Source organism: Typopeltis vanoorti, chromosome 9 (genome assembly GCF_054136105.1).
Source record: "Typopeltis vanoorti isolate ZY-2024b chromosome 9, IOZ_Tvanoo_1.0, whole genome shotgun sequence".
Taxonomy (NCBI): Eukaryota; Metazoa; Arthropoda; class Arachnida; order Uropygi; family Thelyphonidae; genus Typopeltis; species Typopeltis vanoorti.
Window position 1 is genome coordinate 91,895,733 of NC_143557.1, and position 16,685 is coordinate 91,912,417.

The 16,685-nt window shown below is 35.3% G+C and overlaps 1 protein-coding gene across 3 annotated transcripts in view; it reads left to right on the plus strand.

The window, feature by feature from the left end:
- The window catches only part of LOC150103247 (uncharacterized), a 444,168-nt gene that overhangs the window by 215,188 nt on the left and 212,295 nt on the right, over positions 1 to 16,685 (plus strand). The gene's annotated exons all lie outside the window — the stretch shown is intronic.

Genomic DNA, 16,685 nt, shown 5'->3' on the forward strand with positions numbered 1-16,685 from the left:
CTCCAATAGCATATTAGGCTCAGTGGCCTTTCTATGAAGCTAAGTCACTTAGCATTCATAGAAAACTGGTTAATGCCCTAATAGAGTGATTGATTATAAAAAACCCGAGTTTTTTTTTTGGGGAGGGGGGCTACTTCCATAGAAAAGTCCCAGTTTTCTGCAAGTAAGCAAAGCAATGGATACCACATGATGGAGATAGGAGATAGAATAAAAATTACAATACAGGCTCTGTTGGAGCCTTATAATTGGAGACCTCTAAATCCTGTAACTGACTGCAATTCCTGCTCATATTGCAAATATTTAAAGTTTTCGTATTTAGATTCCTTTCCCAGGTGGACGTTTTGCTTATTACCTTTCATTCCTTTCATGCAATGTTATGAGTGACTGGTAAATTTATTTCGAAAAAATTGGTGCTTAAAACGGGCATAATTCCAAAGGTAATAGTGCATAGAATAATTTAATTGGAGGTTCTACTTTGTTGGTTTTTAGAATACAAGGAAATGATTAAGAGATACAGGCATTTGGATTGTAGTGCTAGGAGTGAAATTCTTGGATCATCACATACAGACTGCTGTGAAAGATTTTGCTAACAATGTTTTGATTAATCAACAAAAGTTTGAGATTTGAAGACAATAATATCTCTGTCATATATTCAGTCACTGAAGGACTCACTCTCCAGTAAGACTGCATATAACCCAACCAATCTTTGTCGTGATGGGATTAGGGTGTTGTAATTGTTCCTCATGCATGAAAAATTCCCATTAAGCATGTCGATAACACCCAACTGGCTTTCCTCTTCCAGCTGTACAGATCCTACAGGCAGAGATGCTGAAACATTTGCCATCACTAATGACCTTACACAAATTGTTCACAAGCCAACCAGATAACCTGAATCACCCAAATATCCTAGATCTTTTCCTTACTAATGACTCTTCCAAATATGCATTGAATGTAGTGAGCCCCCTGGGTAATTCTGGCCAAAACCTAGTGCCCATCTCCCCCATGCAACAATGCTTACACAGTCACACCCACACGAATAGGTTGGCATTATAACAGTGCCAAATGGGACAGCCTCCAAGACTACTCTGCTTCATTCCCATGGTTGGACTATTGTTTCTGGTCTTCCAATCCAAACACATACACCGAACGTATCACCAAAATAATCCTCACTAGCATGAAAACATACATTCCCCACACTTCTCTGAACTGCCATCCCCTATCCAAACCCTGGTTCTGCCAAGGCTGTGCAAATAAAAAATCAGGCATACCACAACTGGCTCAAATCAAGAACTCCATCCTCCTTCAGTGCCTGTACTGAAGCCCGAAACAGATGCAAGAAAATTATCAATGCTTCCAAAACAGAATTTGAATGGGAAAAAAGCAGGAAATTTGCAGCCTGTCCAAACAGCAGCCATGCTTTTTGGTCTCTCACCAATTGGTCGTAACTTTTGCCCTACACTATTCCCACCCCTATCATACCCAGATGGTTCAATTGCAACATCACCCACAGAAAAAGCTAATCTCCTGGCTTCACACTTTGCCTCCAATTCACGCATAACTGACAATGGCAAATGTCCCCCAGCCATTCCAACTACCTAACATACAATGTTCCCTGTATCCTTTTGCCAGAAAGAGATCATAAAGCTGTTGTCTAAATTAGACACAAAAAAAGGCCCTGATGGCATTTCTCCAATTGTCCTGAAGGTCTGTGCAGCAGAACTGACTCCTATCCTATCCTATGCTGTGTGTAAATACATTCTTAATCTACTGGTATATCCCAAAGCCTGGAAATTGGCTTATATTCAACCCATTCCTAAAAAGGGTGACAAATTGCTGCCATCTAACTACTGCCCTTTGCACACACACACCTCAGTCCTATCTAAAGTTGATGGGGAAAACCATCAATTCTCAACTCCTACTCTAACTTGAAGGTACCCAGCTATTAAGCGACCACCAGTACGGATTCCGTCGATGCTGATCAACAGGTGATCTGCTCTCATATATCACCCACCTCTGGACAAATGCCATGGAGAAATTTGGGTAATCCCAAGTGGTTGCACTTGATATCTGTAAAACCTTTGACCAGGTCTGGCACAAAGGCTTACTAAGTAAACTCCCTCATTTGAACTGTCTCAGGACTTCTGCAGATGGATTGCCAGCTTTCTGTCTGGATGCATACTGTGTGTGATGGTAGATGATTCCCTATTCTCTCACCATCCAACTAATGCTGGGGTCCCACCAGGTTCGGTTCTCTCACCGACCCTCTTCCTTCTGCATATGAATGACGTACTTCGGTTGACCTCCAACCCAATATACAGTTTTGCAGACGACAGCACATTGTACTCCTCCCTTTCTTTTGATAAACCTTACTCCACACAACTCACCTCAATCTACAGAACATTAACCACCACTGTCCTCAATTCTGATCTCCAAGCCATAATCTAGTCAATTTCAATGCTAATAAAACCCATTACTGTCTTATTTCTCATAAAAAAAATAACCATTTTCTCCCGGTATTATTTTTGACAACACCCAAATTTCCAGACAAGTTGAGATTTCTCTTCTCAAAATTACCCTGACATCAAACCTCAGCTTTCAAAAAACTAGGATTTCTCTTTTGCTCAAGACGTTACTTCACCTCTAAACAGCTGTTAACCTTATACAAATCACAAATCCGCCCAGCTATCGAATACTGTTCTCATATTTGGAGTAGGGCTCCTAAAAGCTCCCTCAAAATTTTTGCATCATCCTTGCAGTCTCCACAATATTTTGAATATCAGTAGATAAACATTTTCTGAATGTATGAACTAATCCGAAATTTAAAAAAAAAAAAAAAAAAAGTTGTCATCTGAATGAACAACAATACTATCTTTTATTTTTTAATACTGGTTCGTTCATCCAGAGTAAGACTAAAACACCCGATTCTGTTAATTCTTTAATTTTTGCTATTTGCTCTTCTTTTTTTATGTTCATAGAAGGCCAAAATTAAAATACCTGACTGGTTTCTTTGGTAACACATAATTCTGTATTGAAATTATTTTGCATATAAAAGAACTATTGGCATTTGTTTGGATTGAGATTTCATCTTTAGTAGCCATTCTACATACAGTCTCACTTAAAGTTTAAAATTCATGGATCAGCTTTAATTCTTTTTGGTCTACTTGAAGGTTCCATATTTGCTTCAGTGCTTCCTATAAAACATAATTCATGCATACATTCTAAATGTCCCATTAAATCCAGTAGCATTTGATCCCTTACATGAAATCTGCTTTTGACAATAATTTCACTGACCTGCTTCCTCAGTTAAGTGCTTCAAACTTTGGATTAATTTTATTTTGAAGCTAAAATGAAAATATTAAAATTTGAGAAAAATTAAAATTATAAAATAATTTTTATCTTTTCAGCAAATTATCAAATGTGATCCAGATTTCAAAATGAAGGAGTAACTTCAGCATACATTACAGCATGATAGTCACTTTGCTACTTGTAGTGATTGTTTATTTTCTTTTAATTAACGAACCACCTGATAAGAGAGCTAATCTGTAAACGAATACTGACTTGGCAGATAAGTGCAATAAAAATGTATATCACATGGCTGTTTTATTGCACTTGGTTTTATAGTCACATCATATAACATTATTGTATTTTGCTTAAAAGAAACACATATTTGTATAAAATAATGAATTACATACCTATTCACTCATCAGTTTCATTAATTTGTAATAAAATTTTAATCATCATCTATAATCTGTTATACAATACTTATTTTGCTAAAATTAGAATAAATTGACACTTTTCTGTTTTTAAATATTTGTAGATTTAAGAAGAATTTCAAACTTTTTTCCCAAGACTTGAAAACAAAGATTCAAAAATTTCCTGGGAATTCTGAAACAAATCCTACTAACAAACAACTTTACTATGCTTCACTGGCTGAATTAATTAATCACACTGTTTTCTTCACAGTTTGCCACTAAGTTTTTAAATTCTTTCATTTTTTCTTGAATAATATGCATTTCATCTAAAGGTTCACAGTTCAATTTGGATTCATTTTAGTACTTTACATATTCTTATTTTCAATATAATATTCATTTTTATCTTTCCTATCATTTCTTGAAACATTTGTCAAATTTTATAAATATTTCAAGGAATATGACATTCCAAAGGATCCTGTGGCTAGTGGGAAAAAAATTATGTTCTGCATTACCACACTGAAGAAAATGAATGTAATTCATATGTTCAGATCAAAGGATGTCTATGAATAAGCAGTCTGCATGAAATTGGAAAGAATTCAGGAAAAGGGATCTGATAAACTAAACTCTGAAATATTCTAAGAGAAGAATATATCTCACCCACAGGTGAGAGTTGCCACATTAAAGTTATCCTCAAAAATTTTGGGCATTCTAATTATAACACCTTCAGATCATGCCAGGGCAGTCTCTGTTTCTATTCTTAGATTATGCTCACTAGTTTCCAGCTCTTTACATCAGAATTTGAATATTTCTGCTCTAAAACTTGATTATGGTTTGTATTCAGTGCACAATAACAAGCATATTGTGAACTGAAAATGGTTATTTGAATTAACAGTTTATTAATATTAGCAGACTAGATAAGGCTTTAAACTTTAGAATAAACATAAACATTAGTTCGTTTATTTTTTACTTGTTATATTCTTAATAATTACTATTTAGCAAAAGCAGTAAACTAACAGAGCTGCATAATGTTTTAATTTCATTTCATCCCTCTACTTTTTCACATTATTCTTTCACTGACCAATCCATAACTTTGCTGATTATTTATAATAGCTCTTCACAGTATAACCGCACCAAGAGGAAAAATAAAATTTATTTATTGAATTTACTAATATTTCATAGAAATAATTCAAATTGTAACCAAAAAATGAACTAGTGTCCTAACATGGTGCCCTCTATGGTCAGATAGCTTGACTTCTCCAAATTCACCTGATTGCTATCAGGTCTCAGAATAACTGTTCCCCATATCTTTAGCAAATGAATGCATCCATACATGTTAAGGTTCGAAGAGCACTTCATAGCTAGTACTAATTCTAAAAATAGTTTTTTAGATGTCTTCTTCCATTTCATTCTTTGTGAAGGAGTATCCAGAGTGTGATTGGCCAGTCTGTATTTGCAATACAGATGATCAGGGATGTAATTTTTATGTTCTTAAAGGCAGATGTTAACGAGTTTGTCCAAAGTATGCTAAACTGCAGGCACTAGGAACTTTTATCCTTGCAAAATATAAGCCAAATTTGTTTATTTTATTTTTTTGAGCCCATACACAAGAGGTTGGTAGATCAACCTATAGTGCATTAGTACCGTGTATAGGTAAATCCTGAAAAATAATATGAATAATGTTCAACATCTAAGCCTGTCAACTAGACATGTTTAAGTCTTAGTATACTGCTGATACATTTGAAGTAGTGCCAACACTTCCCTAAAATATAAGAGAGCAAGTCAGTTAATTGATGACCCCACCCCCCTTTGTTTTTCCCCAAAGGCTACAATCTCGAGCTGTTCAAGAAATTTTCTGAGCACTTGCATTGGGTCTCAGTTATCTGAAAATGCATTTTTACACATTTCAGTGCATCATACAAAGTATGGTGAAGTTCAGAAGAGACTTATTTTATTCTACATCATGCAAAAGAGTGGTTTAACACCTTCAAGCAATACTGGAAAACCCATTACAGAAATTCTCTGTGAATATCATGATATTTTATCCTTGCAAAATATAAGCCAATTTTTTTTTATTTATTTATTTTATTTATTTTTTTTTTTTTTGAGACCATACACAAGAGGTTGGTAGCTTAACCTATAGTGCATTAGTACCATGTATGGGTAAATCCTGAAAAAATATGAATAATGTTCGACACCTAAGCCTGTCAACTAGACATGCTTAGGTCTTAGTATACTGCTGATACATTTGAGGTAGTGCCACTATCTCCCTAGTAATCAGCTGCAACCCTCTCAAAGAGAGGAAGCCACAGGATCAGATCAGATATCATGATGTATAACACTGGCCAACAAAAAAAAATTTTTTTTCTGCTGATTATGATCTGACACTTGTTTTTAACTAATTTGGGTGCGCTGATTTCAAATATCAAACTCATTTTTCTCTATCACGTCAGGTTTTTCCTCTATGGCATTTTCTTTTTGCTAATTTGTAAGTTTTTGATAGTTTTAAGGAGGCAGTACTATTTAGAGGATCAAAAAAATCGATTTTTTAATATTATTTTCTGAAAGTATGTACTTTTAAAAATCTGTTCCTAACTTTTTATCAAGAAATTCGAAAAATTCCCGAAGATATAGCCTATTATTCAAAGCGGTGCGCAGATCAGAATCGGAGCGCTCACCGCTCTCGCTTTTTAGTAAACGAATAAATGCGTAAGAACCTGCAACGGCACGTACTGGCGCTTTGAATGTGAGAGAGGCCGATAACCGACCTAATACATTTAGGTGATGAAAAGTAGGCGATGACAACTGCCTAAAACAAATGAATGCTATATGCATCATAGCGGACAAAGAACGATCGAAATGTCAATCATTAATCGATCGTGAAAGTATGATGAGCGCTTATAATGTTTCAATAAAGTCTCTGGTTTTTTTTTGTCTTGTTAATTGCATGTTAGTCGGCAGTGAAGAAAATACATCATGTCTACTACTCGAAAATATGTCAATAGTGTAGATTCCTTCTGCTACATTTGTGGCAGCTTTACTGTTCCCAGTCAAAGGACAAATATCACTGATTTCGTTAAGAAAGTGTACTTTGCATACCTTGACGTAAAACTTGCAGATCAGGACAATTCATGGGCTCCAAATAAAGTGTGTAAGTCATGTGTAGAAAATTTACAACAGTGAAGCAAGGGAAAACGCCAAAAATTAGCTTTTGGCATTCCAATGATTTGGCGTGAACCGAAAAATCACATAGATGATTGCTATTTTTGTTTAGTTCAGACTTCTGGTTATAATAAGAAGAATAAGAAAAAAATTGTGTATCCAAATCTCGACTCAGCAATTCGGCCAGTTGCTCATTCCAATGAAATAGCCGTGCCAATTTATAAAGGACTTCCTTTACTTGAGAACAAGCATGATCGCGATATGCCAGATGTTCTTGAGGAGCAAGACCCGGATGTTGATTTAGACAATGAAAATTTAATTTCTAAGTTCTGGACCGCAACGTTTTACTCAAGCAGAATTGAATGACTTAGTAAGAGATTTGGGGCTATCAAAGGAATCATCGGAATTGTTAGCTTCAAGATTAAATGAAAAAAACTTACTGGAGCAAGATATGAAGATAACTTTTTATCGTAGCAGGGAAAGTAATCTTGTACAATATTTTAAACACGAGTGTGGGTTTGTTTACTGTACCAACGTGTCAGGTTTACTAACTGAAATGAGTGTTGTACAATATCATCCAAATGAGTGCCGTTTATTTATCGACAGTTCAAGCAGAAGTCTCAAGTGTGTCTTACTACACAATGGGAATGTATATTGCTCAATTCCTATTGGCTGTTCAGTCCACTTAAAGGAAACATATGAGGACATTAAAAAGGTTCTGAAATTTTTAAAATATACAGACCATAACTGGATCATCTGTGTGGATCTTAAAATGGTGAACTTTTTACTTGGCTTTCAAAGAGGATATACAAAGTTTCCGTGTTTACTATGCTTCTGGGATAGTCGAGCTAGAAACCAATGCTGGAGTCAGAAACATTGGCCTCTTAGAATATCCTTTAATGTTGGAGAACAGAATGTTATAAATCAACCTTTAATCGACAGAGAAAAAATCATTTTTCCACCTCTACACATCAAACTAGGTCTTATGAAGCAGTATGTTAAAGCTTTAGATTTACAAGGTGACTGTTTCCATTACATATGTGAAAAATTTCCACGACTTAGTTATGAAAAAATTAAAGCCGGTGTATTTGATGGACTGCAAATTAGAACTTTAATGAGAGACCCAAATTTCATCAACTCTATGAACGAAATTGAGAAAGAAGCCCGGACTTCATTTACGATGGTTGCGAATAATTTTCTTGGAAACAAAAAAGCGCGCAATTACAAAGATCTAGTGGAAACAATACTTGAAAATTTCCAGCGCCTAGGTTGCAACATGAGCATAAAGCTTCATTTCCTATACAGTCATCTTGATAGATTTCCTGAGAATTTAGGTGCTGTAAGCGATGAACAAGGGGAAAGATTTCATCAAGACTTAAAAACTATGGATGATCGGTACCAAGGAAGATGGGATTCTCACATGATGGCCAACTACTGTTGGAGTATTCAATGGGATTGCCAAAACAGAACACACAGCAGAAATTGCTACAAACAAAAATTTATTCCTGAAACTCATGTGTAAGTAAAATTGTTATTTTTTTATAAATATTCTTGTAATTTTTAATGAATATTGTTAAGTAGTTATGTATCTAATTATCGGCCTCTCTCGCATTCAAAGCACCAGTACGTGCCGTTGCAGGTTCTTACGCATTTATTCGTTTACTAACAAGCGAGAGCGGTGAGTGCTCCGATTCTGATCTGCGCACCTCTTTGAATAATAGGCTATATCTTCAGGAATTTTTCGAATTTCTTGATAAAAAGTTAGGAACAGATTTTTAAAAGTACATACTTTCAGAAAATAATATTAAAAAATCGATTTTTTTGATCCTCTAAATAGTACTGCCTCCTTAAAACTATCAAAAACTTACAAATTAGCAAAAAGAAAATGCATTAGAGGAAAAACCTGACGTGATAGAGAAAAATGGGTTTGATATTTGAAATCAGCGCACCCAAATTAGCAAAAATACAAGTCTCATATAAAAGTCAGCAAAAATTGTGTTGGACTGTGTAATTTACTGCTTATATTAAGCTATAGGGGTGCTTAAGGGTCAAAGCTGTATAACTGAGAGGAGACCTCCACATAGCCTTTAAAGGAATGCGGAGAACCGACCACGGCTTCTGACCTAATGTCCAATCCTCACCTTCTCGTGGTGCACCCTGTTGGGTATTTACTTGGATACTGAACGGACGAGGATGGGCTGGCAATTTGGGATTTAGCCGACCAAATTGTATTCTTATTGGTTAAACCAAAATATAGAATGATGGTACAACATGACAAAATTTCATGCCGGCTGGGGCGTCGCCCGGTTAAACAAGGCCCCCGTTGTTTTCGCCAGGGAACCAGGGTGAACAGCGAAAAGTCAGCTACTGGAACAAATCTGAAAATGAACCCCAACTCAACATCACCAGAGTTAAAGATCGGTACTATCAACGTAAGAAGCCTGAATGGCAAAGAAATGGAGCTAGCTGAGGAATTAGATAAGTACCAGATCGATATAATAGGGGTTACTGAAACAAAAAATGCAAACACTGGTGAGACCTTTCTGAGCAATAAATACAAAATGTTATATTCAGGCAATGACAATCAAGGAAAAGAATGGGTAGCCATAGTATTCAACACTAAATACGTAGCTAATCTTCTTGAATGGCAAGCAATTTCAAGTAGAGTAATGTGGGCAAATATGAGAATGGGGAACTGGACAATGAGATTTATTTGTGCCTATGGTCCGACAGAAGGTTCTATTAAGGTAGAAGTGGAGGAATTTTTTGAGGTTTTAGAAAAAGCAACTGACACAATGAAAAAGGAAAAGTTGGTCCTTGTTGGGGATCTAAATAGCAGAGTAGGAAATGATTGTCAGACGTACAAAAATATTTTGGGAAAATTTGGAGAAAAGAGCAAACCAAATAATAATGGCAAATATCTATTGGATTTCTGATCAGGACATGGACTGGTTATTACTAACACCATGTTTCAACATAAAAATGTCCACAAATTCACATGGAGAGAAGAGGCAAGGAATAATAAAAGTCTCATTGACTATGTTATTGTTGATAGTGATGTTTTCTCTCTGGTGCAGGACACTAGAGTGTACAGAGGATTTGAAATTGGAAGTGATCACTATTTAATCTTGAGCAGGATAAAATTGAATTTTATATTGAAAAGAATAACATGTAAGAAAGTTTTAAAGCGAATAAAAGTTGAGCAGCTCTCAGATGTGAGCTGTAGACTAAAATACACAAAGATTATTGAAGGAAAAATGAAAGAGTTTGAGAACAGGAATCAAACCTTGGAGATTCATTGGCAAACTCTGAAGAAAACATTGATTGATTCTGCCAGAGAGGCATGTGGTGAGGTTGTTTGTAAGGATAAAAAAATCAGAACTTCCTGGTGGACACAGGAGGTTAAAGAGGCAGTGAAGGAAAAGAAGAAAGCATACCAAAAGTTCCTGTCAAATAAGTCAGCTTGTGCTCTTAGAGAATATAGAGACAAATGCAAGAATGCTAAACACTGTGTAAAACTAGCTAAACAAAAGTCATGGGAGGACTTTGGCAAGAATATAGAAAATAAATATCAAGAAGGTGGCAAAATATTCTGGAGGTTGTTGAAGAAGCTTAAGAATGGAGGAAAGAGTGCTATAAAAGGAATTAGAGATGATAAAGGTGACATGAAAACAGGAGAAAAAGATATCCTTGAAGTATGGAGTAATTACTTTGAAAAACTGCTAAATGAAACAAGCAGTGATGACAGCACAGTGGTAAAAAACACTGACCAGGCATGCAGTCAGGAATACATATCCATACTTGAAGTAGAAAAAGCCATCAAAGGCTTGAAATGTGGAAAGGCAGCAGGAGTAGATGATATTCGACCAGAAATGCTGAAGTATGGTGGTATAAGAGTCTTACAGTGGCTGCACTGCATAGTTCAGAAAGCCTGGACAGAGGGACTAATTCCCAATGATTGTAGTAGAGCTCTCATAGTACCCATATATAAAAAGGGAAATAAAACTGAATGTGTGAATTACAGAGTTATTTCTCTACTAAGTGTTCCTGGCAAGATCTATGCAAGTATACTTGAGAAACGATTGAGAAGAATTGTGGAAGAAAAGCTGGGTGAAGAACAAGCTGGATTCAGGCCAAATAGAGGCTGTCAGGATCAGATCTTCACTTTACGACAAATAGTCGAGAAAGCATGGGAATATAACAAAGATCTGTATTTAAGTTTTGTCGATTTGGAAAAGGCATATGACAAGGTGCCAAGAGAGAAGCTATTCGATATACTGCAGTTATATGGTGTCAGTGGGGCATTATATCAAGCAATACTTAGTCTTTATTTGAGTTGCAAGTCAGCAGTTAGAATTGAAGGAAGTACAGGAAGATGGTTTAATGTTAAATCTGGTGTGAGACAAGGATGTACATTATCCCCTCTGTTATTCATTATCTATATGGATCGCATATTGAAGGAAAGTGGTATTAAACATGATATCGAAATTGGAGATGTTAATGTCAGCTCTTTGCTCTATGCGGATGATGTTATACTTCTAAATAAATCCGCTACAAGTCTGCAAGATTCTCTGACTAAATTGAATAGCTCTTGTAATAGATATGGTATGAAGGTCAGCAATAAAAAGACAAAGACAATGAAAATAGCCAGAATCATTGAAAATGTCAACTGTGTTGTGAATGGAGAACCTGTGGAACAAGTAAAACATTTCAGCTATTTAGGCACGAATTTTACTGAAGATGGTAAATTAAATATAGAAATAGACAACAGAATCAGCAAAGCTGGTATGGTGGGAAGTCAATTGAATAAATTCATATGGAATAAGAGAGAAATTAGTCGCAACACTAAATTAGCTGTATACAAGACAGTGTTCAAACCAATTTTAACTTATGGATCTGAGAGCTGGGTCAGAAGTAAAACTCTTGACCAAAGACTAGAGACTTCAGATATGAGAGTCCTGAGAAAGATTATAGGCGTGAACAGGTGGCATCAATGGCAGTATCATATTAAAAACGAGGATATTAGGAAAGAACTTGACATTGTCAGCATCCAGGAATGCATTAGCAGAGCTAATCTCAGGTGGTATGGTCACTTAAACAGAATGGGTGAGTTAAGATTAGCAAAACAAGTGTTCTCTGCCAGGTTGACAGGAAAACGACCGAGAGGAAGACCAAGATATAGGTGGGTTGATACGGTACAAAGTGCTTTAGACGATAGAAATATAAGAGCTGATAATATTGGAGTGTTGACAAGTAACAGACTGATTTGGAGGAAAATTGTAGATAGGAAATTAATAATGATGTAATTTTTTTCATGTAGTACTATCATATCCTGTACACCCCTTGAGGGTACATGGCAGGAATTTGATGATGATCATGATGATATTAAGCTATATTATGTTCTTTAAATACAATCAGATTGATTTATCGGGAGGGGATATTATGCTGGAATAGAAATATAAGAACTGATTTAAGTTATTTTGAAACATGTAGCTTCTCTAGTCTTCAGCTAGGATAAGATGAAGTGTTGCTAGCTATACACACCTTCATGCATTTTGCTTTAAATGTTATAAAAAGAACGGCAATTCAGACCATTTAAGATCAGAAATGAAAGAAGTATATGAGATACAGAAGTCAAAATATTCCCACCTCCTTTCCTCAAAAAAAAAAAAAAAAAATTTTTTTTAATTTTCAGACATTTTTATAAACTACGGTAATCCCTCGATTAGTCCGTTTTTTTTTTTTTTTTTTTTTTTTTTTTTTTCCGATACCCAAATTCGGTTAGTGCACCTATATACATCTTAAAAATGAATGTTACAGATTTAAAAAATTTTCTATCTATACATTTTTATGGCTAACTATTTGAAAAAATCACTCACCAGAATGAAATAATTTAGTTAGCGATTTAAAACATTTTACAAAGTTATTTTTAATGGCATACTGCACTACTTCCATGTATACTATGTATACTATGTTCCAAATTTTTACCGCCAAAATTTGTCGTCTGCTCTATTCGTGATTGCAGATTCGAGACCCTTCAACACTTGTACTCATGTCCCAAAAAAGGAGAATCCATTCCGATAATAGGGTAATCAATCCGTCTTCTGGGATGAGTTGTTTATTATTACATGTCAGAAAATTTACTTCTCTTTTAAGATCATTGTAGTTTTTAAAGTGGTAACTATTTTACTTGTATGACAATTGGAAAATTTTATCTATAAAGCACGTGATTTTGTGTGTTGGCGACCAATACGTAGTTCCTTCATTTCTTTCTCCCTTCAGCATAAATCGATTATTCTTGGCACCAAGCCAAGCGAAACTCTACAAAGTGTGGAACGAATTATACTTTTTTCCCATAGGTTATTATATTCGATTAGCGCGTTTTCGATTAATGCGCCTGTTTTAAAGAACGCATTAGGGACATTAATCGAAGGATTAATTTATGCAATCTGGAGTGCTTGTTTTGTTGGGGATCAGTTAAAGAAATGTTATAGCTTTTTTATTTATTTTCCTGTTCATGTTTAGAAAGGCTGAGATATTGAGTTTTATAACAGTGCTTTGTGGTATAAACAGCACCAGGAGGTAAAAAATGTATAATTAATATATTAAATGTTCTAAGTAGGGATGCACTGAACCCAGATTTGGCCAAAGCACACCAAATTAGATTTTATAAACAACTGCTGTTGGGTTGGTGGGGGATACCTTACAAAACATTTGTTTATAAAATTTCATTTGTAATGCTTAAAATTTAATTACGTTTCAGCCAAATATTCAGCACTTACAAAATTTCAGAATGAAGAAAGATTTAAAAAAAAAAAAAAGGTAATTATACTTCATCTAATCGACATGAAAAAAAAATTTTTTTTAAAAAATATATATATATATTATGGATATTATTTCTGGGTAAACTCCCATGTTACTCCTCTTAACAAACTATTATATTTACAGCTATTTTACCTGCTTTTGTTTAGGAGTGCCCCTGTTTAAATGTCATTGGCTTTTTACTCACGGATTCTTAGGGCATTATAGATGTATATTTACCAGTAAATATATGTAGTATAAAGGAAGAGAAATTTACACATACCTTTTTCTGGGTGTTGCAGCTTTTCTTCTTTGTGCAATGTGCAAACTACTTGGTGTGTGTATATTTATATAGGGTGGGAAAGAGTGAAAATGGGTTGAAAACAGCAACTGATTTTTAGAGGGGGGGTTGACGGGGTGCTGTCCGTTTCGACTATGCTTGGTCGGCATCTAAACACATAGAGGAAGTGGATGCTATGTTAGGATGGTTAGGTGCCCCTGTTTAAATGACATTTAAACAGGGGCACTCCTAAACAGAAGCACTCAAAATAGCCATAAATATAATAATATAGCACACCCCAACTCAACATCACCAGAGTTAAAGATCGGTACTATAAACATAAGAAGCCTGAATGGCAAAGAAATGGAGCTAGTAAGAATTAGATAAATACCAGATCGACATAATAGGAGTGACTGAAACAAAAAAGACAAAAACTGGTGAGATCTTTCTGAACAATATATACAAAATGTTATATTCAGGAAATGACAATCAAGGAAAAGAAGGAGTAGCCATAGTATTCAACACAAAACACAAGGCTAATCTTCTTGAATGGCATGAGGTCTCAAATAGAGTGATGTGGGCAAATATCAGAATGGGGAATTGGACAGTGAGATTTATTTGTGCCTATGGATCCACAGAAGGTTCTAAAAAGGTAGAAGTGGAGGAACTTTTTGATACTTTAGAAAAAGCAACTGACACAATGATAAAGTAAAAGTTGGTCCTTGTTGGTGATCTAAATAGCAGAGTGAGAAATGATTGTCAGACATACAAAAATTTTTGGGAAAATTTGGAGAAAAGAGCAAAGCTAATAATAATGACAAATAGCTGTTGGATTTCTACTCAGGACATGGACTGGTTATTACTAACACTATGTTCCAACATAAAAATGTGCACAAATTCACATGGAGGGAAGAGGCAAGGAATAAGAAAAGTCTCATTGACTATGCTATTATTGATAGTGATGTTTTCTCCCTGGTGCAGAACACCAAAGTGTACAGAGGATTTCAGATTGGAAGCGATCACTATTTAGTCTTGAGCAGGATAAAATTGAATTTCATATTGAAAAGAATAATATGTAAGAAAGTTTTAAAGCGAATAAAAGTTGAGCAGCTCTCAGATGTGCACTGTAGACTAAAATACACAAAGATTATTGAAGAAAAAAATGAAAGAGTTTGAGAACAGGAAATGAAAGAGTTTGAGAACAGGTTTGAGAACTTGGAGATTCAGTGGCAAGCCTTGAAGAAAACCCTGATTGATTCATCCAGAGAGGCATGTGGTGAGGTTGTCTGCAAGGATAGAAAAATCAGGACTCCATGGTGGACACAGGAAGTTAAAGAGGCAGTGAAGGAAAAGAAGAAAGCATATCAAAAGTTCCTGGCAAATAAGTCAGCTTGTGCTCTTAGAGAATACAGAGACAAATGTAAGAAAGCAAAACACTGTGTAAAACTAGCTAAACAAAAGTCATGGGAAGACTTTGGCAAGAACATAGAAAATAAATATCAAGAAGGTGGTAAGATATTCTAGAAGTTGTTGAAGAAGCTTAGAAATGGGGGAAAGAGTGCTGTAAAAGGAGTTAGAGATGATAAAGGTAGCATGAAAAGGGAAAAAAAGATATCCTTGAAGTATGGAGTAATTACTTTGAAAAATTGCTAAATGAAACAAGCAGTGATAGCACAGTGGTAAAAAAACACTCAACAGTCATACAGTCAGGAATACATATCCTTACTTGAAGTAGAAAAAGCCATCCAAGGCTTGAAATGTGCAAAGACAGCAATAGTAGATGATATTCAACCAGAAATACTGAAATATGGTGGTATAAAAGTCTTACAATGGCTGCAATGCATAGTTCAGAAAGCCTGAACAGAGGGACGCATTCCCAATGATTGGAGTAGAGCTCTAATAGTACCCATGTATAAAAAGGGAAATAAAACTGAATGTGAGAATTACAGAGGTATTTCCCTACTGAGTGTTCCTGGCAAGATCTATGCAAGTATGCTTGAGAAACGGTTGAGAAGAATTGTGGAAGAAAAGTTAGTGAAGAACAAGCTGGATTCAGGCCAAATACAGAGTGTCAGGATCAGATCTTCACTGTACGACAGATAGTTGAGAAAAAATGGGAATATAACAAAGAACTGTATTTAAGTTTTGTCGATCTGGAAAAGGCATATGACAAGGTGCCAAGAGAGAAGCTATTCAATACGCTACAGTTATATGGTGTCAATGGGACATTATGTCAAGCAATACTTAGTCTTTATTTGAGTTGTAAGTCAGCAGTTAGAATTGAAGGAAGTACAGGAGGATGGTTTAATGTTAAATCTGGTGTGAGACAAGGATGTACATTATCCCCTCTGTTATCCATTATCTATTTGGATCACATTATGAAGGAAAGTGGTATTAAACTTGACATCAGAATTGGAGATGTTAATATCAGATCTTTGCTCTTTATGCAGACAATGTTATACTTCTAAATAAATTCGCTACAAGTTTGCAAGATTCCCTGATTAAATTGAATAACTGTTGTAATAGATATGGTATGAATCGCTGGAATAAAAAGACAAAAACAATGAAAATAGGCAGAATCATTGAAAATGTCAACTGTGTTGTGAATGGAGAACCTGTGGAACAAGTAATACATTTCAGCTACTTATGCATGATTTTTACTGAAGATGGTAAATTAAATATGGAAATAGACAACAGAATCAACAAATCTGATATGGTAGGCAGTCAATTGAATAAATTCATATGGAATAAGA